General features: G+C 37.5%; 1 long non-coding RNA gene and 1 pseudogene across 1 annotated transcript; both read left to right on the top strand.

The window, feature by feature from the left end:
• The first annotated feature begins 5,322 nt into the window (after window positions 1-5,322).
• LOC127494892 (uncharacterized) lies at window positions 5,323-5,439 on the top strand (annotated as a pseudogene).
• A 1,074-nt stretch (window positions 5,440-6,513) lies between these two features.
• Window positions 6,514-9,703, top strand: LOC127494724 (uncharacterized). The gene is made up of 3 exons (XR_007924953.1): window positions 6,514-6,685; window positions 6,811-6,885; window positions 9,591-9,703. It is a non-coding gene; the product is annotated as an uncharacterized LOC127494724 (long non-coding RNA).
• The last annotated feature ends 17,125 nt before the right edge of the window (window positions 9,704-26,828 follow it).

Genomic DNA, 26,828 nt, shown 5'->3' with positions numbered 1-26,828 from the left:
AATATTGAACCACTGTACTGACATGAACTGATTTAAATATGTTTTTAGTACCTTTATTGATCTTGAGAGAGGAAATGTCATTGCTCCCTATGTAGGCCTCACGGAGCCATCGGATTTAAACAAAAATATCTTAATTTGTGTTCCGAAGATCAACGAAGGTCTTACGGGTGTAAAACGGCACAAAGGTGAGTAATTAATGACAGAATTTTCATTTTTGGGTGAACTAACCCTTTAACATAGTGTTTGCTATCAGCATATGAGGAGACTTTCAACCAGTATAACAATAAATGTTTCTATAGAGAATTACCTATTGCAACTTTAATTGTTAACAAGTTTGTAAAGTGTTACCAAAACTACTGATATGTCTAGTAAACACACTTTATATTAGGGTTCACATTTTAACTACTATGTACTTACATAAAAAAAAAATAATAATTATGTAAAATGCACTTATTGTGTTGATGTTGTATTGCAAAACACTTTTGCTGCTATTGAGGTGGATACGGGTAAGGTTTGGTGGTATGGGTAGGTTTAAGGGTTCATTACAGATGTAGTTACATGGAGGTATTTTTTAAATATAAGTACAATGTAAAAACATGGATATACACAATAAGTGCATTGCATCAAATGATTCATTTAAATGTTAGTGCATAGAAGTTAAAGACACAATATAATCTGGGACCAAAAATGGTAATAAAAGAAAGCCACCTTGGCTTTCTAGTCCATTATGATGATGTCTGTTCTAATCTTTTATTAATAAATGCTGAAAAGCATGTCTTTTGATGGTCTCCTCTTCAACATAACTGGCACATACACAGCTTTCCTTTTATCTATTAATAACAGCGAGCATGGGATGCCACTCAACAAAGGTTACTTTATTACATTGTTCCACGTTCTTTTTTTTTTTAAACATTCCCAATGCACATGTACTGTAGTGAGTCTCCGTACTTAAGTGACCTGTATAGAGAGTTTTCCAAAGTGATTCATAAATGTGTGGTGGTAATAAATATTTCAGATTTCTTCTTTTATTTATCAAATTGTGGCCACATGACATTACCAATGTTTTATACATTCAGCACTTCGATAAGGAAATTTTATGTTCCTTCATGTTTCGCTGTGTTGACTTAAAAGATAATAAAGCCTCTCTGGAATACTGAAGTCTGTTCCAGCATCGCTCTTTCTGGGATGATTGTTGTCTCAGGGTGAGGTACAAGTAGCGGTGAGCGATCTGCACAGTGCTGATAACAAACACACGCAGAGAGCGCAGCGCACGTTCAACATGCCCAATCTTATTTTCTCACAACAGTCAATTTGTCCCAGTTCCTTCATACATGTCTCTGTGTTTAACTGCCACACTGTAGATACAGTGACGCACTTAAGCCACACTTAAAATCTATGAATGTCATTGCGTTAGATAACAAAATATCACTTTTGTTGCACATGTTCATACACACCTGTGTGAACTTGAGGAAAGCTGATGTCAAATATCCACTAAGGCCTGGGATACATCTTAACCGATTTTAAAACTGTGGGAGACCACAGACATAAGGACAGTTTCAAACAATTTTTAACAATATAATCCTCTGAACGCACACACTAGATGATTTGGCCAGACCGCGAGACCACAAACTTGCCAATTATAGTAACGATTTCACAGTGGCAATTCACAGACACAAGATCTCACAGAAACTTGACTGATCAAACGTGACTTCAGAAGAAAAACAAATATGGAGATAGATCAATGTTGTCAGATGACTCTCCTGGTGTGCGTTCCATTTTGCAGTGAAAAAAAAAAAAAAAAAGGAGAAAAAGAATATGGGTGAAATCCTGGCTGAGAAGACTTTCTTTCTCAATAGTCCACTTTTGTGACATGTTTGTGGCTGCTATATTTCAGCTATAAAAGCACACAACATCCGGTTGGTAAAGCTTCCTTGGTCCCATTGACTGTTACGGGTATCCTGTATGATTGATAATTACGATTTGGGGTGAGGGAGGCTCCGACTTGATCTGGAGCAGTAAAATAATCGTAATGACAACACAAAATTCAGGATTCTTTGGACAAAAAGTTGGTTGCAACAAGCCTTGACTTGGGTCACAGACAGAAAAAACACTTCACAAAAGCAAAATATATTTGACTCACAACGGTTTTAAATGAAACCATAAGCATCAATAAACATGTCACACACAAAATCTTAAGTAAAACTTAAATTTTTATTTTTATGAACTCTTAATTTATTTATTTGATTTATGTTTGACATTGAACTTGGCATTTCTGGTATTGTTCTGTGGAAGAGATGTGTAAAATAATTTTTAGAAATCATGATACATGTAGCCTACTGACAACTAAATATTTCTTTTTTAGTAAAACTAAAACTAACTAGTCATTATCATACACTCTGTGATATGCATAAGAAGCTTAACAAACATCTTAATCTGTTAATTATAAAGCATCCAAGATTTGATTGTGGAATGCGTGAGGATAATAGAAGAATTCTTAAACATTAATTTCATGATAAATTAACCTAAAGCTTAATACATCTATAAAATGTCACACACCTCAAGACGTTACATGAAACAAAATAAGGGTAACCATCAACTAATTGATCATTTTGAGAAGAAGAACTAAGGCATCCTTTCATCAAAAGACAACTTACTAAATGTGACAATAAAATCAGCAACAAAGTAAATAAAATTAGCAAACAGTCAAACAATGTCACCATATGAATCATTCATGCTCCAGTGCACACTGGGAAAAGGACGACTGACACTGGACCTTTTTTTTTTCCCCCAGTGTTGGTTACAGGAGTTTTTAAATCCTGACCTGACCGATAATGAAATTTGGTTGCATCACACACATAAGGAGAATCTTTACAGAATCTTCTCTCAAATCTCTTACACCAACAAGATTTGAAAATTGTGGCAGATCACACACTATAAGATATTATTAAGATATAATTATTATAATGCCAGAGGGAGCACCTCACGTGATCTCATGCAGAAGCCGAAAATGGATATAACCGAAATTTTAATTTCTGTTAACATTAGTGTGCTATCTAATGTTACCCACAAGGGTTAAAATGTTTACTGTTTGCTTGGCAACACCTTCAGCATGTTAGCTTATAGCGCTAACAGCTTTCTACAATGTGATTTTGTCCCCAGCTCTTAGCTTTGTCCGTACGGTTGTGGTACGTTGTGTTGTTGCCACACTTCCACAAATTCCTCCATCTCCTCTGTCCAACAGACCCGTACAGGAGCTTGTTTTGCGGTCTCTCAAAAACTTCTCTCATTAACCTTTGTGAAAGTACTGACATAATCATAATCATATCCGATTTAAAATCCTAAATATCAAACATGTTTTATAATATCGGGTGGCCCCAGGTTAAGATTTGATTACCAGATAATTTGTGAAACTGTGAACATCTATGTTGCTCCTGGAACAACATTCCAATCAACCAATCAGATTTGAGGGGCAAGTTTACAGTTTAAACTCCTGTAGTTTAAGCCCAGCTTTATGAAACAAATTATTCATGCATTTTATGTTTAAAATAAGAACATCTCTCTACATCCTTTTAGAATATATTTGCAAAATATAATTAAACTTTTAAACTTAACAAGACAGATATCTTATAGGGCTTAAAAAGGTACATGTTATTCTTTATTTCACTTCCTTTCTTGTTATATTTGCTGCTTTACCTCAGAATTGCTTTTCCTCAAAGGACCAACTTGTCTATAATAGTTCAGTGAAGGGCAGTGGAGCGTGCCATCTCTCCCGGAGGTGCATTGTCTATTAATAGGTTTATGGGACATCAAGCACCCTTCCCCCTATTTCCACCAACTCTAGTTCACATGCCTCAGTGCAGCAGCGCTCTGTGGAATACTGGAAACACTTACAAAGCATCTCTTGCTACCTTATGCCTCCATGTGCCACTTTCACATCTGCACGTCGCCTGAGGGGTTCTTTCCCCAAAGAAACAGGAATAAAAGGTTTTGTGTCTGTGACAGCTAAAGGAAGCTGCCTTTTAAATGATTATTTAAGGTTATGATTGACAGACTGAAATGCAGTGTTTTCAGGAATTGCTAGATCGACTCGCTGCAGAGACGATAGGGGAATCAAATTATTTGGTAATGAGTTCACAGAGGGTTAGAATTATATATCTCACACAAATATAAAACATAACCCTAAATACTAATGGCATGTAGGGGTGATTCACTAAACAGTTGAGCAATTTTTGCATGTGATATTTCACTAACCACATACAAATTCAAACTGCACAGTGATTTGCAGTGATTTGAAATGAAACACCTCTTTTCTATGTAAATTTGGCTTGTTTCTCTTGATCATGGCAGCAGTTATTCATCAAATGATGGAGCCGGCCATTATAATTGGGTTGAAAACACTTCAAGCCGATTCAGGTGTCTGGACTGCAGTGTTGGAGAGATGCTGTTCACTTCCTGCAAAATATGCCTCATGTGCGGCATCCTGCATCCTTCAATGGGAATTGCGCCATGCAAATTGTGATGTTGAACAGTGTGATGGACAGCCAATAGTGCTTCTCTATCCCTGGATTTCAAAACTGTACATGTCAACTGTCTCATTAATTTGCAACTACATGTCAACTAACTCTCATTTGAGTATTAGTTGACTGTTAGTAGACCATTGGGTTAGGGTTAGTAGAATAAGTTGACATGTACCTGCAAAGTTACTTATATAGTCAGTAGAATGTCTGTTGAGGAGCATAAAATTAAAGCATTGACAGATATTTGTCACATGTATGTTGATTTCATTGTGTTTTGGTTTGGTTAAGTTCTAGTTCCTAGGCTTGTTCGAGATGCGTCGGCGCTGAGCAGACCGATCGGCATATGATATCAAAGTACCACGAGGGCGATTGGAGAGCATATGACTCCTCATACTTTTGAATCACTCTCGCTGTACTTTGATGTCATACGCCGATCAGTCTGCGCAGCGCCGATGCATCTTGAACAAGCCTCGTGTCTCCACTAGTTAGTTTCCATGGTTTCTAAATAGTTCACACCTGTTCCCTGTTCTGTTGATTAGCTTACCTTGTGTATTTAAGCCCTTTGTTTTCCTCAGTTCCTTGTCTAGTGTTAACTTTGTGTTATAGCATGTAGTGTTTTGTTTCTGCTCTGTGTTTATTAAAAGTCCGTTTAATCATCTTCCTGCGGGCTCTCTTGGATTGCTGCAGCTTAACCCTGACAATATTCTCAATACTCTCTTTCTGGAGGAGACAACTCTGGACTGCTAGTTGACATGTAGTTGCAGTTACTTATAGTTAGTAGAATGTCTAAAGTAGTCTATTGAACTCCAGCAGCCATATCACCCTGTAGCCCAAGACTGGTTGCCCACTCAAGTTAAGCAGGGCTGAGCCTGGTTAGTACCTGGATGGGAGACCTCCTGGGAAAACTAGGTTGCTGCTGGAAGAGGTGTTAGTGAGGCCAGCAGGGGGTGCTCACCCTGTGGTCTGTGTGGGTCCTAACGCCCCAATATAGTGATGGGGACACTATACTGTCAAAAAAGCACCATTCTTCAGATGAGATGTTAAACCGAGGTCATGACTGTCTGTGGTCTTTAAAAATCCCAGGATGTCCTTCGAAAAAGAGTAGAGGTGAAACCCTGACATCCTGGTCAAATTTGCCCATTGGCCTCTGTCCATCATGGCCTCCTAATCATCCCCATATACTGATTGGCTACATCACTCTGGCTGCGTCCGAAACCGCCTACTTCTCTACTATTTAGTAGGGGAAAAGCAGTAGGCGAGCGAATAAGTATGTCCGAAGCAAAAAGAGTAGGCGAAAATTACCTGGTTGACGTACTAATTCTTGCGAGATGCGGACGTGCGTCTACTTAAAGTGCATCCGAAACCGCCTACTTCTCTACTATATAATAGGGAAAAAGCAGTAGGCGAGCAATTAAGTATGTCAGAAACCTCAGTAATCATAAATGAGTAGTCGAGATGTTCCCGCATGGCCTACTGCTTCCGCCCAGATTCTGAAGTGTTCCTCGATCGATACTTTTCTATCCCAGGAGGCCACGGGAGAGGATACGTCATAATTGAACACGGAGGAGAAAAGCGGCGCGGATGCTTTCAAATGTGAGTATTGAAAACTAAAAACACAGTTCCTTGTAATAAAATAGCATTTGTTGAACTACTGTAGAGTAAACCGCTGAATGTGTAAAGATGCTAGACACTATAGTTGTGATTTTACAGTAAAAACACGATTTATTATGATAACAGGGGAGTTCTAGTAAACACACATAACTTAATTCTCCGAAGTGGATTTACATATTCTAAACCACATCTTAAAGGTGCTTATTAAATGTTTATTTAACATCTTCTTTAAGTATTATGGCTTATGAGTGATGGATTAAGTATGAGTGTGCTATTATGTAGAATTCACTGTTGTCAACACTGCTTACATTACATGAATGAAAATAACGTAAAAAAAAAAATAAATCTACATAAAATAAACATAAGTTTAATCTATTTTTAAATTAAGGAACATTTGTATTGGATAAAAAGAGAGTTAACACATCATCAACATGTAAATGTAGATTTAAGCACATAAATCTCAGAGGAAACTTGAATCTTGTCTGGATGTTACAGGGACAGATGATCACACGTGTGTTTATCCGGTGATGAAGGAATGCTGCCATCAAAGGCTTTGAGTGAGGATACTACAGAAATGAATAAGTCTATTTAAATATAAAGTCTAGTTTATTTTAATTATTGTAATTTAAACAGAGTTATTACAGCACTTTTCTGAATCTTGATTTCTGTGCATTTGCTGCAGAGCTTTGTGGTGAAGCAGGACCTACAAGACAAGGTGACTGCAGCAAAAAAGGAAAACCTGAAACAAAAATATAAAGTAAGATAATTTTTGTAGCAATTCTGTACAGGTATTTAATTAATTTATGGGTGAAATATATGAATATAATAAATCATAAAGCTTTATGATTAATTATAATACATATACCGACCTGAGAGGGAATTATACATATATTGTGAATTAATTACAACAAATTATAATCAATTACATATATGATTAGTTCTGGTTTGATAATAATTTAGAGAAACTATTAGTTTGTCCAGCAAACCGTTAGCTCTTCATAGCCGATTATAAAAGGAAGGTTTTTCTCTGGCCACGAGAAAGACTTCCTATTCTAGCATCAATGCGTAAAGCAAGGATACTGGATCGAAACGTTAAAGTGACCTGGGTTTGTTGCATGAGCAAAAAAAACAATCGAGCATGAATATAATGTATTTAATATATGAAACTACGGATACAGAGACTATACTACTAAACATACACAAACAATACACATATATAGAAAGCGAAAGTAAAGTCAAGAAAACAGAGTTGATCAAAGGAATGGCAACTTACGAACAGTTAAAACCTTTGAGAGCCAGCAAGGAAACTCAGCTTACACATCGAGCTTAAAACGCTTTGAAAAGAATGGTTCTATACTTGCATAGGTTCAGGTGCTGTGGTCGTTTCGTGTTTCTGCAGGAGTTTCGGTGCGTGCGGCTGAAGCGATTGGTCCTTTTCCGAGAAGGTGTTCTTCGGCGGGTTTTCAAACAAGGGTTTAACTTAAGAGTAAGATAACCGGAAAATAAAGGGAAAAGAGTCCGTTTCCTAGGCGATGAAGAGTGAAGACTTCGGGCGACGGATCAAGAGGGTTTGAAAAAGAAACTTGTTGCCAAAAAGATGGTCGTCCCGAAAAGAGGGGGTCGCGTGATGGAAGCGCGGTCGCCGAGACGTCCGGGAGAGACGTGTGTTAAATGGCGAGGGACAATCGAGAGACAAATGAGAGACGCGTGTCATTGTGTTTTAAGGACAACAGACCAGAACGCCTCCTGGGGTACATCAGCCAATGATGAGGGTGCGATTTTGGCGGGCAAACTCTTTCTTTGTCTCCATTTATGACCTAATTTGCATGGTTTATGAAGTGTCAGATCTGAGTACATTTTCTTCAAAGTACCATTAAAAATAGAAGAATGCATTTTACAGTCATGTGACATACATTTTCAATTAGAGCATAACGAAAGCTTTACAATGAGACCAAACTTGTCAGATGGCAAAGACATAAAAGGGGAGATACAGTTTATACTTGAGTTTTATCGTTTAGAAGAAAACTAATACAACTACAGTCATAGCTAAGCTTATATACTAGGGATAAATACATGCACCTTTAAATACAGCGACGGGTACACTTTGGCACAGTCATATTTGGAGGATAAATGTACATTCACAATCTCCATGTGTGTTTGTGAGTGTCTGTATGTCAAGTCAAGTCAAGTCACCTTTATTTATATAGCGCTTTTTACAATGTAGATTGTGTCAAAGCAGCTTTACATTGATAACTGGTACATTGTTTGGCTGCACAGCAGCTCTTAAAGAATAGTGTCAATGCAGGCAGATCAAAGCACTGTTGAATATCAAATGTCAAGTCAAGTGTCCCCAACTAAGCAAGCCAGAGGCGACAGCGGCAAGGAACCCAAACTCCATCAGGTGACATTAGGTGGCAGACAAGTGGCAAATTGGTGTTAAAATGGAGAAAAAAACCTTGGGAGAAACCAGGCTTAGTCGGGGTGCCAGTTCTCCTCTGGCAAACAGTGCTTTGTTACAATTCAGGTTGCTATCATAAGTCCAATAGGATCGCAACATTAAAAGTATTTATTTCAGTTCCATCCAATTGAGGATCGTATTGAGGATCACGCCGGTATGGACGGTTGTTGAGGAACTGTGTTGTGGCTGTCGTGTCGATGAGGCCCTCACAGTGGATGATCTAGTTGACTCAATCTCTGCTGATACGTCAGGGCTGCGTTGTGGTCGTGTCAAGGTGGTCTCACCTGGATACGGCCCGGATCCGGTTGACTACGGTGAACCTCGGGATAAACAGAAAGACTAATATTAGCGTAGATGCCATTCTTCCTCTGATGTAACGAGTACATCAGGTGTTATAGGAAGTGTTCCCGGTTCCGGCTGACCTAATTTATGCAGCCTAATAATCCTTTAACGGATTTGAAAATATAAATTGGTAATGTGTTATGTGTATGCCAGGTTAAAGAGATGCATTTTTAGTCTAGATTTAAACTGACAGAGTGTGTCTGCTTCCCGAACAATGCTAGGAAGATTGTTCCAGAGTTTAGGTGCCAAATAGGAGAAGGATCTACCACCTGCAGTTGATTTTGATATTCTAGGTATTATCAGCTGGCCTGAATTCTGAGATGTGTGTGTGTCTTGGGGTTGTGGCCAGTGTCTGTGACCACATGACCCTGAGTCCCACCAGGGTGACTCTTTGAAGTCTCTGGAGCTGGTGAGAATATGTTCTGTTTTTCTTTACTGGGGTAACAAAGGTGCCAATGGGGCAATTGGTCCCGGACTTGCCGGAGCCGATTCGTGATTTACATGCACAGTTCAGGAGGCTAAAAGCATTCTGAAATTTCCAAAGTTGATTGACTACGCCGGATCTATCCAGACGCTACATTTTGTTACTTCTAATACAGAAATCAAATGACACTGTGCTGTTAAGATGACTGCTTTTGTATCATATTTGTGCATTATTGTAGGATGTGAAATGTCCTCAGACTGGTGTGAGCACTGAGGATGGAGAGCCACAGCAGGTCCTGGAAATGGTGTAGAGCCATGGACGAGACGCTCCATCACTCCTCAAGTCAAGTCACCTTTATTTATATAGCGCTTTTTACAATGCAGATTGTGTCAAAGCAGCTTTACAGTGATAAATGGTATAGAATTTTGGCTGCACAGCAGCTCTTAAACAAAATGCTGTCAATGTAGGCAGATGCAAAGCACTGTTGAATATCAAATGTCAAATGTCAAGTGACTTGATCAAGGACACACTGGAGGTGATGCTGCAGAGATTGAACCAGCAACCTTCTGCTGACCAGCTCAGTGGTTTAGCCCACCACACCACAAAAGTAATGAAGCTATGACAAAAATTAGCAAGTAATTGTAAAAATATTAAATGAAATATGGCAAGAAACAAAATGCTGACATTAATGATTTGTAAAATGTTTTAATCTGTTTATTTAGTCATGCTGATGGAGAGCACATGAATGTTTGCAGCAGACACAGCAGCAGCCAGATTGTCCTGCACATCTTCTCCCACTCTTGCTTCAAGGTTGTGGGGTTCAGGGGTCCATCATCATCATCTTCCTCATCCTCTGGATCAACGATGTCCCCACTGAGAAGAGCAGCAGTGAGGGACATGATGGATGAAGGTGTTCATCAGCTGCTTCATCAGAATAAAGATGCAGAATTGGCACAGCTGTGTTGAGATGGCAGTAGGATTGTAAATACGTGATTGTTAGATCAATAAATTTGAATAAAGCTTTGTTTCATGTGTTGTTGACTTGTATATGCATTTATTTATTGTCATTACTTTTATTAATTCTTTTACTTTTTTTTATTAATTATGCTATTATTATCAGTAAATTTATATATTTTATTAAGCAATGAATTATTGCATGAATTGACTGTAAATTGAGATGTATTCACATCAGCTGTATTTGTCTAGTGTGTATTCATGCATAGCTATGTCATATGACAAAACATTACGTTTTGCTTGTTTTACTAAAGAAGTAAAATGAAAAGTAATATAATGAAGTATTGGTCAGCATTTATCAATATCATTGTGTGTAAGTGTTGGGGTGGGCTAGCAAAGCAGTGAATTCTGGGGTAATCTTAATTTTAAGTAGTTATACTTACATTTTTTTGAGTATAAAATCAGTCTTCTCCAAAGGCGAGATCTTCGAGCAGCTGCTGATATCTTCTTTGGCTTCAGACATTGATAACACTGAAGAAAACCGAACTAGGTAACAATAAACAATAATAATGACAAAAAACAAACATGTGTTTGTATACATCATAGTTTGAGATTATATACACGGACATAAAGCATGATGATAAGGTTAAATATTTTGAATACATCATAATGCATAAAAGTATTTATTATTTATAAGCCTGAGGGATGAAACTAGAGCTAATTCAACAAGAAAAAAAGGAAAACAAATGAAATGTATGCCACTTTTGCTTGTGGATGAACATTTTTGCATATAAAATAAAGAAATTAACAACATATTCAACAAAAAATAAGAACTTTAACCCAAAATATATTAGTTGTACTACAATTACAAAATTACTGGCAGCTGTTTCTTCAACAAGACCACAAAATAAGATATCAAGATACTTACAGATAGATGAATTAAACCTGTCACTCATGTCTTTTAAGTTGTTGCGCTCGTGATAACGTTGTAGGTCACATGATAACGTCAACATGGCGGATTATTTTCGGATCGCATTCATACTCAACGAGATTTGGCTATTAAGTATTCAGTGAAATCAACTGAATTAAAGGTGCGTTCATGCCATATCGTAATTGCTGTAACTACGAGATTCTGGCTCGTAAAAAGCGTTCACGTCCTCATAGAGGTCGTAATTGCAGCTTGTAAGCTGGGAGTTTTCGGAAAGCTCCCACATGTACCACTTGGCCACTGTACCACCTGACCGCTGTAGATTAATTTAGGTGTTGATAGTGGTGCCATAGAAACGCATAATTCCCAGTCAAAGGACATGAACAGCTCCGAATACAACGTCACGTGTTGTCATCTCAAGATTCCGGTAAATACGAGGTGGCGTGAACGCAGCATAAGAGTGCTCTTTGTGTGTCAGGTGACTTACAATTAAGTGCAAGAAAAACCACATGTGAAAATAGATTGGACACCCTCCAGAAAGAGACTTTCGCATATTATAATCACAGCCATGCCACCTACACACATTTTTTTTTTATTAATAACTTGATACTTTTATTCAGCAAGGAGAGAATTTGATCAAAAATGACACTAAAGAGAATAATGTTACAAAAGATTTCTGATTCAACTAAATGTTTTCTTTAAACGTTCTGGCCATCAATGAATCATCAAAGACTCTTGGGGGGGAAAACACTTCCACACTTTATTAAGCACTTCATTAAGCAACACAACCATTTTCAATTAATAATGAATGTTTTGTACCACATCAGCATTTTAGAATGATTTCTTAAGTAATGTAACAAAGTAATGGCCACTGAAAATGGATCTTTGTCATTACAAAATTTAAAACACATTTAAAATATATTAAAATAGGTTGTAATAAATTGTAATCAAATTTCATAATACTACTGTTTTTACTGTATTTTTGATCAAATAAGCACAGCCTTGTTGAACATAAGAATCATCTTTCAAAAACATAAAGAAAATATTACTTGGAACCATACAGTATGTTCATTAAGGAAAATATGCAAAAACTGTCAAGGTGTTTTTTATGTAGTAAATCAAGGTATTTTAGTATGTTTCATAGCCTTGTTCAAGTGCTTATGTTTATACATTTTCCTGTCAAGAAGTCACTATAGCTACTTTGTGATATTTGTTAATTGCTGACATTAGTTTATGAATTGTGGATAGTAAATAGCTAAAATGTACCTACCATTTGACTTCTACAGTGTTGTTTATTTTATATCCTGTTCTGCTTGTTCTGTGTCATAAATATGCCACTGGAACCTTGTTACGTTATGGCAGCCCTATGACAAAACTAGTGTCAAAAGGTTCAACCAACTGCCACAACACCCTAAGATATACAACCAGCAGCCATTTTATTTTTATGCCTGACTGTGAAGTGCAACAGCAGCTGTAAAATCCTTGGCCGAATCTATCTGCTCTACACAAGTGATTTTTTACACTTACAAATGCTGAATAAATACCATGTTATGTGTATAGTTTTTTAATCTTAAAATACTTTATCCTGTCCCATCATAATATTCAAAGACAAATATAAGTAAACTATTTTTGTTATGTGAGTGAAACCACACCTAAGCAAAAATCACACTTTGGGTGGCCTTATGTTAAAATGCAATTGTATGCATAGATATTTCATTATTTCATCATATAGACAGAATATAGGCTATGGTAAATAAGTAATAAAAGATGCATTATAGACTGAGCTGCAAGATTCCTCTACATAAATGTGCAGCTGGCTTATAAAAGGTCTGTAATCTATCTGGTTTTGAGGATGGGACACTTGGTATTGCTCGAGGATCTTGCTGCCTATGCTCTCAGGCAAGAGTGTGTCTTGAGAGAGCGTCATATATATGCTGAGAGTGACAAAAGCCTGTAAAGGAAACATTGGTGGAAAGCCCTTATATGGAGATTTGGGCTTGTTTATGCAAATAAGGCACGTGCTCATTTAGAATACTTAATATTCATTAACATCAAAAGAGGTTACGAACAAATTAATGTGCATACATGTGAATTCTGCAGTAAAAAAAAAAACAGTGATAGGTTTTCCTGCGTGTACAAATATACAAATTATCGATGCAATTATGAGTAAATTAGACCTTATTTTTTAACTGCAAAAAACGTTTTTTTCTCATTGTCACATTTTGTTTTGGGGTTTTGCTTCACGTTTATGTTTTCATGTCTTTTATTTTGTAGTTTTAGTCAAGGTTTCTGGTTTTGTCATCATGTGCTTCCCTTGCCTTTAGGCTTGTCCGACTTCATGCAGCACTGCACAGACCGATCGATGGCTGACTTGAAGCAGTGCATGCCGGTTAGAAATTTTGTCCGACTTGAGACAGCGCCGATGCCACGTGACTGTGATGTATGGCATCAAAGTACCATGAGAGCGATTCGAGAGCAGTCGGCTGAGTTGGCCAGCGCAGCTTCAGAAGAGCGGCTGCACAAGATCTGATGACGACACAGCTGTTTTACGACTGGCCGGATTCACCGCGTGACAACAATCACGTGTGTTTTGTGTTTATTCTCACACCTTTAGCTCCACTAATGCTCACAAATCTTTAATTTTATAACAGTAAAAGCTCTTTAATGTAGTCACAATGTTACATTGTGTCATGTTCATCAACATAAAACTGATAAAAAAAACATCCCTGCTGAAAAAAACAGCATATGCTGGTTAAGGTGGTACAGGACCAGCATGGACCAGCATAGGACCAGCTCAGGACCAGCATGAACCAGCATAGACCAGCACTGGACCAGCATAAGACCAGCTCAGGACCAGCATGAACCAGCATAGACCAGCACTGGACCAGCATAAGACCAGCTCAGGACCAGCATGAACCAGCATAGACCAGCACTGGACCAGCATAAACCAGTTCAAACCAGCATACCAGCTCCAAAACCTACCTTAACCAGCATATGCTGGTTTTTTCAGCAGGGATGTTTTTTTTAATCAGTTTTATGTTGTCATGTACCTCTCGCGGTACTTTGAAGCCATACGTCAGAGTCACATGGCGTCGGCGCTGTCTCAAGTCGGACAAAATTTCTTACCAGCATGCACTGCTTCAAGTCAGCCCCGATCGGTCTGTGCGGCCAAAGCCACTGGAAGGCAAGCCTGCAACCTTTAGCCAAAAAAGCGTAACGGCTAATGCTAACGCTCCGCTTTTGGCGGTACGCAGGGAAGGAGACAAGAGGCTGTTTTTTGAATGGATGTCAATGGATGAGAGGCTTCACTATGCTGATTAAACAGCTTTGTGGGGAAATAGCTAATCATTTAATTAATCGACAGCCTGTTTGCTAATCTTCAGCATGTTTTACACTAAACAATACTTTCGTTGGGAACTATATATAGATTTTAGCTTGATAAAAATGTATTTTTTTTAATAGAAGGCAGACTAGGGAATGTTGCGACTGATGTCACTGCCATTACACGATAGGCTGAGAGGTGCTGCACGTGATTAAGTTAGCCGTTACGCTTTCTCCAATGGTAAGAGATACAGACCCTCTCATCTCCCTTTAATATGGATGGAACTGGGATAAATACTTTGAATGTTGCGATCCCATCGGACTTATGATAGCTACCTGAATCGTAACAAAGCACTGTTCGCCAGAGGAGAACTGGCCCCCCGACTAAGCCTGGTTTCTCCTAAGGTTTTTTCTCCTTTTTAACACCTATTTGCCACCCGTTTGCCACCTGATGTCACCTGTTGGAGTTTGGGTTCCTTGCCGCTGTCGCCTTTGGCTTGCTTAGTTGGGGACACTTGACATTTGATATTCGACAGTGCTTTGCATCTGCCTGCATTGACACCATTTTCTTTAAGAGCTGCTGTGCAGCCAAAATTATATACCAGTTATCACTGTAAAGCTGCTTTGACACAATCTGCATTGTAAAAAGCGCTATATAAATAAAGGTGACTTGACTTAATATACAATCTCTGGTGCAGCACTGGATCAAGCCGGACAAGCCTTTAGGCTGCGTTTACAATGGCACAAAAAATCAGATCTTTTGCTCACATCTGACACAGATCGGAATTAGTTGCACACGTGCAAACACAAAAATCCACACGAGATCCGATTTTTTCGCATCCGATCTGAGCCACTTCCAAATGTGGTTTTAAATCCGATACATATCCGATCTCTGGACATGCGACCTACGTCTAAACACGCATATCCGATTCCCATTGGAATTCCAAGCCACCACAAGGCGAGGGCGACACATTTGCTCACTAAAAGGTAGCTTCAGTGTTGTATTATGAAGCAGACGTGCTTGTATGCACTCGCACTAAAAATTCGCAGCTTTTTTTTTTTAATAGCAATTCGCAGCAATTTCAACCTTTGCCCGGTTAATTTAAAAGAGACCGCCGCGTTGTTGTTTTTCTTATAAGCCAAAAGCTTCACTGTAGCTATCGCTCTCTCTCTCTCGTGCCCGCTCTCTCTCTCCTTAGCTCGCTCGAAAAAAAATGGAATTCTAAAACTAATAACTGTAGATAAAATATCAAATGCAAATTACCTTTTTTTCCGGTCTATATCCGTTCAGTCAGATTTTGCGCTGCAATTCATCCATGACATTGACAGCTGTTAACTTATCCATTCTGACAGGTAATCATGGCCACTCGACATGAAATATATAAATCATTTTCATTCAAAACCCGAGGATCTACCATGTGCATGTAAAACTATCAATGACAATCATTTTGGGGCAGGAAATATGTAAACACAGATATCGGATACCAGTCGCGTCTAAAGTGAATGTAAACACACTGGACAAAAAATCGGATATGGTCAAAAGATCGGATCTGTGCATTAAGACTTGCAGTGTAAATGCATCCTTAGTCATGTGGTTCTCTGTTCTGTTAGGTCATTAGTTCATTGTTTCATTGTGTTCAGGTGTTTCTCATTTTCTCATTAGTCTCTGTGTATAGCCCTCATGTTACCATTGTTGTCTTTTGTCTAGCAATATTTGTGTAACTGCTGTAGGTGAGTCTAGTTCATGGCCAAGTCAAGTTCATGTTTGTTATTTTATGTTGATTGTCAAGTTTAGTTCATCATTTTGTTTGTTAATGATTGTCTTCAATAGACTGCACATGGGATCACATTCAACTTGCCTTAAGTGGACATTCATTCTGTGCAAATCTGTGCAAAATATAATCATAAGTGGTTCCCTCATGTTGTCAAGAATCAAACTTAGTGTTGCTGTATGCACAAGTCTGTGAACAAAATTTTGGGCTGTATCTTCGGTAGAGTCAGGCAGGAGAATGATGGTAATTGACATGCCTCATTATGGTGGTTTTCACCTGCATTGCAGCTCTCAAATAAAATGTTGCCTATGGCTCAGGTTGGATGTCAATGACATCAAACATCATTAGTTCTCAAGTGTCTAGCAATCAAATGTCATGATGTCAAATCTACAGCACAGGTTCCATGTTGAGCTGAGTGTGAGAAATTTTCAGTAAGTAAGAACTTAAATTTCGGTCTGTTTCTTACACAAAACTATAGTATGGCTCCAGGAGACATAAGAAATATATAGTGCACTAATTGTATGGTGCTAGCAATGTCCTTTTTGTATTTGTGATGTGATCTGGGAAAACCCGTTGGATGTCAGTAAAGTCAAAAAGTAGGCTGAATGTCTTTTTTTTTTTTTTTGTCAAAATTGGATTTTCATTAAATTATCATTCTATAACATCTTGTCTATCATCTCTGAAAATATCTTGGCAAAATTCACCTGTTAAGTGCAGAAAAATAGCGATTTATAGTGGCAAAGCTGTCTTTCTCTAATGTTACTGTTTAAGAACACACCCAGCGAAAAACGGTGTAGTGAATTAACTCAAAGGGAAAATATTAATAATTATTCATAACTCATTATGATTAATTATGATTAATTATAAATATGTAAATCAGTTAATCATATTACCTTGATGTAGCTACATTAAAGTTAATATTACAATCAATTAACCTGTTTGTCCAGTGAACACTCAGTGTTAATTGTTTATTAATTCTAAGAAATGTTCATTTCCAAATTATGGAAAAACAACATTCTTATTGTACAGTACTACTCAGAGCATGTAGTCAAGATCTAAATAGTTTAAGAGGCAATTTATTAGCAGACGGAATCAGAACCAAACATGTATTGTGCACAATCTTTATCAACTAACTCACAAACACATAACTAAACTAACAAACACATAACATACACGCAGGTCACACACATACGTAGGTAAAATTGAGCAATGATAGAGATGAACTGGAAGTGGGACCGGAAATGGAGCTATGGAAAAAAGTCAAAGACAATCTGGAAAAGAATCATCAGTTTCCTCAGTAATAAAACACCTTTGCTGACACAGGTGGTTTACAAATTAATACTAAATCACTGTTTAGTGTTCAAATGTACGATACTTGCAAGATGCCTTTAGGTCGAGGAGCATCAGATTTGTAGGCTGAGGAGTCCTTGATGATTCGGTCCGAAGTTGTAGTCAGTATCTTCTGCGTTGGATGAAGTAATATGAAACAACTTAAGTTGTTAATTTGACTCTTAGTGGGGAAAGAGTTCTTTCTCTCTCTCATAGATGAGCACATGGCTGGGTTGCAGGCCTAGGCCTACAGGCCTTCCAGGCCCACAGGCCTTGGCCTGAAGAGGCCTGGAGCAAAAGGTCTCTTCAGTCGTCCAAGAAGCAAGAAGGAGAGAGAGAGGGGCATTGTGCACTGGCTTTTAACCTCTGGTCAAAGTCACACCTCTTAGGGTTGACCTGACCAATGAAGATGATGTATTTCCGGGCGACAACACGCCTCCTGTCAGGGCTTTCACGACTGAGCAAGATTAACTGGCTGAGTTTTTGAAGAAGAACTATTAAAGATTCTTGTAATACTGATGTGTTGCATGAGGTATCGACATATCGCATACACAAGCATTTAAGTCTTCTCGATACGAACCCATAGACACTAAACATGGCATAATTGAGGTTACCTTAAATGTATCATAAAACATGTGAATACAATACTGAGAATAGTACAACAAACAGTAATAATGGATACCATTTCCTGGGGATATGCATGTTAATTTATAGAACAGTCTGTCTATAAATTAATGCAGGAAAGTCTGTTTTCTGTGGGAAAGATGCAGGAAAGATGCAGGTTTTCTGTGTGTCTCTTTGTCTCTGCTCTTCCATGTGGCAACCAACATTTTTTAGCACAATAAAACTTGTAACTGAGAACATCTCGGGGGATGGGGGACAGACCCCAGAGTGAGCTTTAAACCATTATTGGTTAACTATAACAAATAATTGTGTCTGATTTGTCTTAGTCGTTACAACGGCCATAGCTTTCTCTCTCTTAACACTACAAAGACAGTTCACCTATCAAAATAAACCACATAACATGTAGAATAAAGGTGTATTAATGCAAATTTCCCACCAGTCCTGTATAAACTATGGCACGCAAAGATTTTTTTTTCTAATACAACGTTATCGTGAGAAGGCGGAGCACAAGAGAACAACGGAGCTATAATGAACACACATGTTCTAATTATGTGTTTATTAGAGGTTGAATTCAAATCAAATACTGCCAAACTGCCCATACTACTTCTGAATAGGATATCTACTTCATAAAATGTATGAAAATATGGAAATATATGGTTCAGATCACTCAAATAAATGGAGGCGTGCTTAAATGGTCAGTAATGGAGCTTGGGTGTCATCTAGTGAAAAAGTTTGGTACTGCGCCCAAACAAAATCTTACAGAAAGCTAATTTTTTAAATATATCAACCTAAAATTTGGAACGTTGACATTTTTGGCTTTTATTTTCTTGCAGTTTAAGAGTAAAACATGCTTTGTAATATATTATTATAAAATATAAACAATTATATTTTTACATTTTCATAAACTTAAACTTCTATAACTTGTTTTTTTCTTTCTTTTTTTTTAAAACAAGACCAACCTTAGGTCTATATTCCAAAGCATTCTTGAATTACAACTAATGTTTGGATAATGCATTTTCATGTCTATGCGAAAAAAGGGGGTGACAGTTAAACCTGTTTTTTTATTTTTTTTTTTCACATCACAGCATGCGACTTGTTTATATAGCTCTTGCATTGTGCATCATCCCATTGCCAACTGTACTATCGAGTTTATACTGAATTTACATTTTGGACTATAAAGGTAAGAATGAAACGGTCTATTCTTCACTTAATTTGTCGCATTTTCTGTCAGCATTTGACATATTCACTCTCAAACGCTTAATTTACTGTTTATATACAATGCACAGTGTTTCCGTGACTATCCAAAGCAGGCAAATATGAGAATGCGATTGGTTGTCTGTGTCTAGCTGTAACATTCTAACACCGCATTGTTTCACACTGTACATTTACACTGTACAAACGCTTGCGGGGGAAAGAGTTCATATCTGCCAACACTTTATTTTGATGCTTCCCAAAAGACATTCTACTGACTATAAGTAACTTTGCAGCTACATGTCAACTTATTCTACTAACCCTAACCTAACAGTCTACTAATACTCTCAGAGTTAGTTGACATGTAGTTGCAAAGTTACTTACAGTTAGTAGAATGTATAAAGTGGACCATTGAAATAAAGTGTAACCAAAAAGTCTAAAGATTTTCTCAAATCTATGATGTTTTTAACATGATTAAATGCTGACAGAATTTTTTATTTTGTAGTATGTGCTTGGCCTTAGTAACCAAACACTGCAATGCGCTTTGTTTTTGTACAGGTTATGTAGTAATATAGTACGTTATGTCACCCTTCAAATGTCAGTGGAAATATGCTGTAGCACAAACACCATTTGGGGGTGAAAGGTGTATTGGTGTGAAGAAAAACTTCACTACAGGCAGAGAATTTGAACAGCTCAATGTGTCTTATCACAGGTCTGAGGTCAGCTTAGAGCCCTGGAATGAACAAACAAACAGAGCATTCATCATTTCCCTATGAAATGAATGCAGTCTTCCTGGACAACGGCCAGTTTCGGCTCCCACATTTGCATTTTTTTCCCCCCTCACAAGAATTCAGTTTACTTGATCTCCAAAGCATATCAAGGTCAGGCTATGCAAATAATCATTAGTGTGTCTTCTGCTTTACGTTTATTTATTAAAAAAAAAAAAAGTAGCAAAATATCAACCAATGGAATCTCGGGCAATTTCACTTAATGATGGCACAAGATGGTTCTCTGTCTTGCCTTGAAGCCTGAGTGTTTTTGGGTGCTACGAAGAGCAAACATCATGATTTGTCATTCCACAATGGAAAAATACATTGATCAAGCCATCAGCTCACAGGATTCCTGTTGTGTTTTGTAGTTGAATGCTTTCATTAGAAGGATTGATTGTACTTCATCCGTACCTTCCCAAGACGCACGTTTGTGCTGGATGGAGAGCCAGTGCAATTCATTTCCATTGTGTTCTAGATCTTTATCCATTTGTACAGGCTTTACCAGGATAACTGTCAGTAATGCATGACCTAATATACGTACTGAATATATTCTACAAATGGTTGTGACAGCCAAGTAATAACGGTGTCTTAAAGAATTCAATACTTTCTTGGCATGCATGTTTATGCTCTATATAATTCATACACTTAAGAATTTGCTAAGTAACCTCATTCCATTCCTTTGATATATGATGTTGAATGTTTTATAAGAAATACATGTTTAATCTGTCAGAAACTCTCCATAGAAAATCGTGAATTAATCCGAAAATCTTTTAACCCATTTGTGCCCAAATTTTTCTGAATGGTTTCATGCATATAGTCGTGTTAATAGTGTCCTATGTGAACATGTTCTGCATTTATTTTCCCCAGGTTTTTTTTTTTTTTTTTTCTTGAAAATCATATTTGAATGTGCGGCAACTATAGTTTGGCATCTAACTCAAAATAACTGCTTTCAACAGATCAATCTTTATTCATAAACAGATTTATTATGTGTAAAAGTCGAAGAACATTCGATGTGAACCCAAAAAGGCTGCATCTAGCTTATAATCTCTTGAATATGCAAAAACAACAAAAAAAAGTGGTGGAACATAGTGCAGAACAAAGTGCAGGCATTAAGTTGCCACAACAGGGCAGTGTGTATCAAAAAGTTAAAGTGAAAATAAATAGAATGAAGAAAAAATTACGCGGGACATGGGGGTGGGACAGTAGAGCTGTGGAAAGATTGCTCTCTTATCTCCTCCTTTTGACAGATTTATTTATTTTATTCTATTTATAGAGATGTCAGTTAAAGGGTGAAGTTACACTCTAAAAAATGCTGGGTTAAAAACAACCCAAAAAGTTGGGTTGAAAATGGACAAACCCAGCAATTGGGTTGTTTTAACCCAGCGGTTGGGTTAAATGTTTGCCCAACCTGCTGGGCAGTTTTATTTAACTCAACAATTGTTTAAAAATTACTGTACTGCTTGCTTAAAATGAACCCAAAGTATGTTGGAAATTAACCTTTATTTAAGGTTTAATAAATTAGCATTTATTAATAAGTTAAATGAATAATAATTAAACAATAGACATTTATTAAATTGCTTATTAATACAAACCCGATTCCAAAAAAGTTGGGACACTGTACAAATTGTGAATAAAAAAGGAATGCAATTATGTGGAAGTTTCAAATTTCAATATTTTATTCAGAATACAACATAGATGACATATCAAATGTTTAAACTGAGAAAATGTATCATTTTAAGGGAAAAATAAGTTGATTTTAAATTTCATGGCATCAACACATCTCAAAAAAGTTGGGACAAGGCCATGTTTACCACTGTGTGGCATCCCCTCTTCTTTTTATAACAGTCTGCAAACGTCTGGGGACTGAGGAGACAAGTTGCTCAAGTTTAGGAATAGGAATGTTGTCCCATTCTTGTCTAATACAGGCTTCTAGTTGCTCAACTGTCTTAGGTCTTCTTTGTCGCATCTTCCTCTTTATGATGCGGCAAATGTTTTCTATGGGTGAAAGATCTGGACTGCAGGCTGGCCATTTCAGTACCCGGATCCTTCTTCTACGCAGCCATGATGTTGTAATTGATGCAGTATGTGGTCTGGCATTGTCATGTTGGAAAATGCAAGGTCTTCCCTGAAAGAGACAACATCTGGATGGGAGCATATGTTGTTCTAGAACTTGGATATACCTTTCAGCATTGATGGTGCCTTTCCAGATGTGTAAGCTGCCCATGCCACACGCACTCATGCAACCCCATACCATCAGAGATGCAGGCTTCTGAACTGAGCGCTGATAACAACTTGAGTTGTCCTTGTCCTCTTTAGTCCGGATGACATGGCGTCCCAGTTTTCCAAAAAGAACTTCAAATTTTGATTCGTCTGACCACAGAACAGTTTTCCACTTTGCCACAGTCCATTTTAAATGAGCCTTGGCCCAGAGAAAACGCCTGAGCTTCTGGATCATGTTTAGATATGGCTTCTTTTTTGACCTATAGAGTTTTAGCCGGCAACGGCGAATGGCACGGTGGATTGTGTTCACCGACAATGTTTTCTGGATGTATTCCTGAGCCCATGTTGTGATTTCCATTACAGTAGCATTCCTGTATGTGATGCAGTGCCGTCTAAGGGCCCAAAGATCACGGGCATCCAGTATGGTTTTCCGGCCTTTACCCTTACGCACAGAGATTGTTCCAGATTCTCTGAATCTTTGGATGATATTATGCACTGTAGATGATGATAACTTCAAACTCTTTGCAATTTTTCTCTGAGAAACTCCTTTCTGATATTGCTCCACTATTTTTCGCCGCAGCATTGGGGGAATTGGTGATCCTCTGCCCATCTTGACTTCTGAGAGACACTGCCACTCTGAGAGGCTCTTTTTATACCCAATCATGTTGCCAATTGACCTAATAAGTTGCAAATTGGTCCTCCAGCTGTTCCTTATATGTACATTTAACTTTTCCGGCCTCTTATTGCTACCTGTCCCAACTTTTTTGGAATGTAGCTCTCATGAAATCCAAAATGAATCCAAAATGTCTCACTTTCAACATTTGATATGTTATCTATATTCTATTGTGAATAAAATATAAGTTTATGAGATTTGTAAATTATTGCATTCCTTTTTTATTCACAATTTGTACAGTGTCCCAACTTTTTTGGAATCGGGTTTGTAAATGTTAATCTTTTGATTTATTATTGTTGCGTCTAGTATAATTATGTCTGATTTTTAATTTCCAACCTATTTGGGTTAATTTTAAGTCAGCCATATAGTAATTTTTAACAATAGTTTAAATAAAACTACCCAGCATGTTGAGCAAACATTTAACCCAACCGCTGGGTTAAAACAACCCAATTGCTGGGTTTGTCCATTTTCAACCCAGCTTTTTGGGTTGTTTTTAACCCATTATTTTTTAGAGTGTATGTTTTAGGTGGGATATTACGAAAGCAAAAAGCACTAAACAAGACCTATTCACTTGATTTATCACTGATTTATTAACCTATTCACAGTTTACCCCATTTCCCCATGATATATGTACTTACAAGTCATTTGTTGCTTGGACTTTTGACTAAGTATGCCAAAAACTATAGATCTCTTGTAAGATTTGTCTTGTTTGGATGATTCTAGAGACTTTCATAATTATGTAGATATACATATGTCAACAAAAAATATTTATTAGTAACATGAAAATTACGTTTCTTTGGGAGGGTTTGCCTTCGCCATGCTTCCTGGAAGTAGGGGTAGGAAGTTAATAGCCTCATGTGACAGGAAGGAAGTGAATACCTTTTTTTTTTTTTTTGTTCTTAAAATCCTTTATTTGGTTGTTTTCTTGCATGTCATTGAGACATAAAACATGGATAACATCTAGAAAAATACTTACAAAGGAAAATGACAACTATACACTGCGGCAACTATAGTTGCCGGTGGGCTAAAATGGGTTAGTTAAATGTGATGCAATTTCTGTATTACTTTTTCTACATGGCACTAAAACTTAAAACTGCTTACCTCAAGCTCTTTTCACCTTCCTCTTTCACCATTTCCTCTTAAACTACAACTGCCAAAGTGTGTTTATTTTTGTTTACCATTAGCGCATGCTGATGACGTTTTATTATTCTATATAAACTTCGTACCCTATGAGTCAACAAGTTTCATCATCGTACAGTCTATATACCCAAGTTTAATAGATCCATGTCGCACAGTGTGATTTGTAATGATCTTATAGGACTGCTAAAACCATGCAGTCTGTACGGGGCTTTACAAATCAAAGTGCACAACAAATAAAATTGTCTACTAAAAGAGAATTGATTCTAAACTGCTGACACGTTGTCAGCAATTCCAGTCTAACTTCCTGTTATATACCTACTTAACAATGCAACAAATTTGCATAATGCCAGTCTATGGACTTCATTGGCTGCCCTCAAACAACATCTACTTTGCCCTGCCCTCAAACACTGTAGTTGTAGCTGAGACTGGAATAGTTTGGTTCATGTTGTCGACCTGTCGAGAAGACTGTTTTCAGCACTGCACATCCACTTTACATGCACTTCAAATGGATGAGGACTCGCAATGGAATTGATACGGCGCCGTCATTCATATCACTGTGTATCAAGCGATGAGGAAGCCTCCGGAGCTGAAATTCAGTTATGGTAGTAGGCGTTTGTTTCCGACACACGCTGTAAGTGGTAGACCAATCACAACAGACTGGGCCATCTAACCAATTAGAGCAGAGTAGACCAATCACAACAGGGGCACGTTTAAGCTCAAACCGGTGCGCAACGTTTTGCTATGGTTTCCAGGTTGAACAACATGTTTCCTGGAAACGGTGTGCAACGGGGTTTGAGATATTTTCTCTTGTTTGGTGGGTGTGTCAAAAATGTCAGCCCAGTCAGCAGCAACATGTATATAAACCACACGGTATTAAAGAGACAGCTCGCACAATCCGTCCAAGTAAAGTCGTTTACAAATGTGTCTGCTGCAGCTTGGTATATGCAACAATTAAAGATATTAGAAGACATGTTTGTCGTAAGAGTTTTATAGTAAAAATATAGCATATCAATTCTTTAAAAAGAACACAAAGAATGGCCTTCTCAGCTGCCATTGTTGCAACTCTTGCGTCATCAGAACAGGGTGTTCAGCGCACCACTGTTTCCGTTTAAAAAACATTTTGCAACGTTTTGTCGGGGCTGAACTCGGCACAGACTGGGCCATCTAACCAATCAGAGCAGAGTAGACCAATCACAACAGATTGGTCAGGGCCACCTGACCAATCAGAGCAGAGTAGACCATTCACAACAGACTGTAACAAAATGTATTTAGTTACCACTTGAACCCATCTTTCATACACTAGTGTACTACAAGTGGTAACTAAATAAATTTTTTTAATATAGAGATAGTATGTTAAAGGCACATTTTAGGGCATTAGTGAAACAGCTGTGTCGTCATTAGGGTTGGGAATCGTAAGAAATTTTCCGGTTCCAGTTCCAATTCTGGTTCTGCCTAACGATTCCGGTTCCATTAAAATAATTAAACAACTAATAAAAATAGTAGTAAGGGAAAAATGCACAATACTAAACTCAAACAGTCCTTTTTGTGTTTATTATACTTGTAAAATGAATTTAACAGACTGCTAATCTCAAATTCGCTAACACTTTACAATAAGGTTCATTAGTTAACATTAGTTAACTATGCCTACATGAACATGAACTAATAATGAACTGCATTTCTACAGCATTTATTAATCTTTGTTAATGTTATTTTCAACATTTACTAATACATTATTGAAATCAAGAGTTGTATTTGTTAACATTAGTTAATGCACTGTGAAGTAACATGAACAAACTATGAATGGATGTATTTTCATTAACTAACATTAACAAAGATTAACAAATACATTAACAAATGTATTGCTCATGGTTAGTTAATAAATGAACCTTATTGTAAAGCGTTACCACAAATTAGATAAGATGCTTGAACACACATGTAAGATTCAGACAGGTGAAACAGAATATTTTTGTAAGTTGGATTCATAAAGACTTCACTTGTTTCTGAAAGAATGATTCAGTGATAGACACATTTTTAACAGTAAATTTGTTGCCACCTAGTGGCGTAACAATGCAATCAATACAGTCGTTATTTGAAGTCCAGTTACTTTCAGAAGGTAAATTATATTTTGATCCGTAACATCAGCGTTTCTATCTGAATAATAAGCTTTTGTATACTTCTGTGATAATTGGAATATTTGTCACACAGAAATAATGATAGGCTACTGTGCGTTTGAAAAGATTGTTTGTGAAGCTGTTTATATCTACACGACAACTCTTTAGATTAACGGCAGCGCGAACGCAGATTTATTTTTGTCAGAGGTTTAGGAATTAGATCATGTGGGTGATGAAATCGAGAACGCGATCTTTTAAAGATTAATTGTGCAGCTTTGTGCATCTCTCTCTCTCTCTCTCTCTCTATTGATATCTGAAGTATATGAGTAGCGTGAGGGTTCTTCAGTACAGCCGTTGCTATAATATTCATTAGGTAAGACGTCTCTATTAAAGGATACGCTCCCCGCATTTCGCCCACCCATCACACTAGAACCGTTTTCGGA

Source organism: Ctenopharyngodon idella, chromosome 14, assembly GCF_019924925.1.
Source record: "Ctenopharyngodon idella isolate HZGC_01 chromosome 14, HZGC01, whole genome shotgun sequence".
NCBI lineage: Eukaryota > Metazoa > Chordata > Actinopteri > Cypriniformes > Xenocyprididae > Ctenopharyngodon > Ctenopharyngodon idella.
Note: the sequence above shows the minus strand (reverse complement) of the source record. Positions and strands in the feature narration are given on the sequence as shown.